Here is a 4,388-nt window from a genome sequence, read left to right as displayed (position 1 = left end):
CCCGGAGAGGGACGGGCTATAGGACCAGGGAGACGGCATCGGGTGTGGGGGGAGGGGCCCTGGGAGTTGGAGGGCACTTCCCCCCACCCACCTCACCTGGCCTGGTTCCCAGCCTGCTGCACAGCTTGGTGCTGGGACTTACCTCCGGGACAGACAGGCCGCCATGTGTGCTCCGCATGTGAGGACAGGAGCCTGGTCTGACCTCTCACCCCTCCTCACCTGCTCAGGTGCAAGACCAGTGCTGAGCGGGAGAGAAGAACCTTAATGCTGCTGAGAGAGGAATGGCAGCTTTGCGGTGTCACTGCGGTGTCACCGCTCTGTGACAACTACCCTAGAGTCGCTTTCGCGGCAAGTACAGCCAGCCTCCCCAGGCTCTGAGAGGTGTGTGTCCCCCGCCGACGGGAGCTCATTTCCCCCCACGCAGGACGGGGAGAAGGCAGAGAGCTGGAGGCCGAGGGGACAGGTGCCGGGCTCGGCGTCCCCAGGAGGTCTGATCAGAGGCACACAGGCTGCCCGCTTCTGGGCTTGCCCTTGCCCCGGGGCTGCGTGGTCAGGGGTGGGGGCCGGCCCCGCCCCAGCGGAGATGAGCCCCAGCAGCTGCCTGCCCCCGTGGGGAGCAGGACACAGCACGGGGAGGGTTCAGTAAACGACAGATCTGAGAGGCAGCTCCAGGCCACTGGGGAGATGTTTCCAAGGCCCGGCCCCGGGCCGTGTGAGTATCACACACCCCACGCGGGGCTTCCCACCTGTCACCAGACCCCCATTCCACTGCCCGGCCCCCCTCCGTCCCCACGTCCCAGCCAGCTGGCCCGCTGGCCGGAGGGCAGTTTCCAGAGGCTCTGGACGTGCTGGCGACGGCGGAGGAGGGGATGAGGACGTGGGCTTCCCTTCCCGTGGGCACCTCAGTCGACCCCAGACGTGAGAACTGGTCAAGGTCAGCGCCCGGGCAGTCACCTCGCGGGCTTCACCTGCCTGTCTCGCGGCCCTGACCGCGGGAGGCACGGACCTGGGGTCAGCAGGGCGCCCGACCACCCCTCTGCCTGGCAGCAGCCATGTCGGGGGAGGGGTGTCCTGGGACGGTCCCGGCCTGTCCCTTAGGGGAGGTGAGGAAGGGGGGTGGCAGGCACCCCAGAGACGGCTGAGGAGGACCCCTTGGGAATCAGGGCCTGGGGGCCTCAGGGCCTCAAGAGACACAGACCAGGCTCCAGGGCTTCCTTCATTTTAAGTGGTTCGTGGGGACTTTGAGAAAATGGCCACAAACAAATGAGTCAGAGCAAAAAGGCAATGGTATTCAAACCGCCAGAGAGAGGACAGGGGCGGACCAAACGGTTCCATGGAGGCGGCTGGGGACCCAGAGGAGGGGCCGCCCACGCGGAACCGAATGTAGACATGAGAAATTATTCCATGATAAGATGGCGTAAGAGAAGATTTCCCGAAATGAAGGAACAATTAGTTTGCAAAGTGAGCGGCTGATAATTTTCCAGGAAGATGGAGAACGGGCTACACGGACACTGATTCTGGTCAAACTGCAGAACTTCCAAGATAAGAGACGTCTGCTGGCACCCGGGCAGACAGAACGAGTCAGCCGCCTGCCAAGGACGCTCCGGCCAGTGATGCAAGGCCAGCCTCCGGGGGCACGGGCTTGCAGAGGGAAATACATGCTGTAAGAAAAGGAAAAACGCATAGAAGTAGCCCAAGGGCAAGGCAACAGGCTGATATTCTCCAACATGCGAGAACTCAGGGCCTCGATCAGCTGTAAGTCCGCCTTGGAAAAAAATACTTCACGATCAAGTCCAGATAAAAAGATAGACCTCGTGACGAAGGCAGCCGTCAATGGCAGAAGAGAGGACAGCGGCTGCCGGGGGGAACAAAGCCGCAAGTTCCGCGCCCAGCCAGGGCGGCCTCTGGGGACAAAGCCGACACCGTGGCCGTGTCCCGTGGACAAGAACTCAGAAAAGATGGCATTCGTGTGGCCCTTCTGTGGGAAACATACCTTTAAAAAAGTCTAGTAAAAGATGATGGAACATTTTAAACCCCAGGATTGGGAAAGTTGTGAAGGGAAAGACGGAGGGTAAGCGCTGGGCTAAGCCTTACGCTCTCCGTAAATACGTGGACCAGGATTACAGCGGACCTCATGGAAGTGAGAAACCTTGACTAAGTGAAACCAACGGTATCATGAGCAAAAAATCTGGGAACCGCGACGGGATTGTGTGAGACCGGTCGGCGGGGAGTGGGCAAACCTTCTCGAAGGCCCAGAGAGGAAGTATTTTAGGCAGGGAGGGCTGCATGGTCTCCATCACAAGCCAGCTCTGCTGTTGACAGTTCAGAGCATTCACAGACAAGATGTAAGCTAATGGGCGTGGCTGTGTTCCGATAAAACTTAATTTCCAAACACAAGTGCCCAGCCTGAGGGTCAGTGCATGCCTTGCTATATAGATCAGTTGAGGGAAAAGAGACATCCTGGTACTATTGAATCTTCCAATCCGTGAATACGGTGTATCTCTCTATTTGTGCAGATCTTTGATTTTGCTCAGAAATGTTTTGAGTTTTTGTGTACAAGTCTTATAAAAACTTTCATTGATACCTATTTATACCTATTTTTATGTGACTTGGAATGGTGTTTACAATTGCTTTATTTTGATTTCAAATTTTAAGAAAGGAATGTCAACTGCCAAGCCACTTCTAGTACCAAGAGATACTATTGATTTTTGCATATTGACCTTGTATTGTTCTCTCAGTAAGTCTAGGTTTTCTGACGATTTCCCACGTAGACAAACACGCTGTTGCAAATAGATGGTTTGTTTCCTCCTTTCCAACATCTGTGCCCTTCATTTGTTTATTTACCTTAGTTCTCTCTCTCGCTGCGCTGAGTTGGCCAGGCCCTCCTCTACTCTAACAAACTGGAGTGGTGCAAGCAACGCTCATTTTGCTCCCCGGTGGAGGGGGTGCATTCCGTCTCCCTGACGTGTGACGTTATCTGTGGGTCTCCGCAGACGCCCTGGATCACACTGGGGGACAGCCCTTCTCAGCTTCGTTTGCCAAGAGGTCTTATCAGAGACCAGTTTTGAAGCAAGGATATTACATAACGGTATTTCAGCCTCTGTAAAAACGATCCTAAGATTATTTTCTTCTTATTCTGTTAATGTTATTACATTGGTTGGTTCTCAAATCTTGAGCCAACTTTGCATTTCTGGAATAAACATCACTAGTCTGCTTATGTATAGTTAAATTCAATTCGCTAATATTTTGTTGAATTTTGGTCTACACAAGACATGTTCTGGCTCATGTTCATGGAAAATGTTGGTCTGGTTTTCTTTTCTTGTAATTTCTTTGCTTGGTTTTGGTAGCAGGGTCATGGTGGCTTCAAAAAAATGAGTTTTAGGTATTCTCCATTTTTCTGAAAGAATTTGTATTATGTTGGCATTATTTCTTACACGTTTTTTAAATTTTTTTTTAATTTTTAGAGAGAGAGGGAGGGTTAGGGGAAAAGAGAGGGAGAGAAACATTTATGTAAGAGGGAAACATCACGTGGTTCCCACTCCCACAGGCCCCAGCCCAGGACTGAACCCGAAACCCAGGACTGCGCCCTGACCGGGAACTGAACAGCCACCTTCCTTTTGCTTTGTGGAATGATGCCCAACCAACTGAGCTACACCAGTCGATTTAGAAAGGTATTTGGTAACAAACTGAAGTTTTACAATAGTTAGAGAGCTGCTCAGACTTTCTATTTCTTCTTGAGTCAGTTCGATCATTTAGTTTTCAAGGAATCTGTCCTTTACCAAAGTCATCACATTTACTGAGTTTGGGTTTTTTGCTTTCATTTTAATTTTTTAATAGAAAGCTGTACACAATTAACGTACACATTTGATGAATTCGGAGGTAAGTGTACACCCAAGGAACCAGACCCACCATCCACGCCTCACTTCCAAAGCTTCCTCCTGTCTTCCCTTCCGGGCGGTTTATGACATTCCCCGATTATCTTTCTATTGGCTGTAGGATTGCTAGTGATGTTTTTGTCTTCACCTTTTCATGTAGGTAAATCATGGTTTTTCCTCAGTTAGCCTCTTAAAGAATGTATTAAATTACTTAATTTTTTAAAAAAACAAATTTGGGGCTTGATTCCTGCTCTTCTTCATCTGTTTCATTGTTTCTGTTCTTCCCTTTATCGCTTCCTTCTGCCTCCTCACTTTGAGTTTACGTGTCTGATCTTAGTCTCATCGTATGTTCATCCTTTGCGTAAACATAAGTCACCGATCTTACACCATTTTTTCTCTCCAGTGCAGGCATTTAAAGAAATAAATGCCACCGTAAGCATTTTTAGCTATATATCACGAATTCTAAAATGTTAGATTTCCATGATCACTCATGGCAAATATTTTCTAATTTCC

Source organism: Pteronotus mesoamericanus, unplaced genomic scaffold, assembly GCF_021234165.1.
Source record: "Pteronotus mesoamericanus isolate MK-2021 breed Mesoamerican mustached bat unplaced genomic scaffold, CSHL_Meso_final contig_68, whole genome shotgun sequence".
Lineage (NCBI taxonomy): Eukaryota > Metazoa > Chordata > Mammalia > Chiroptera > Mormoopidae > Pteronotus > Pteronotus mesoamericanus.
This window is presented reverse-complemented; position numbering follows the sequence as displayed.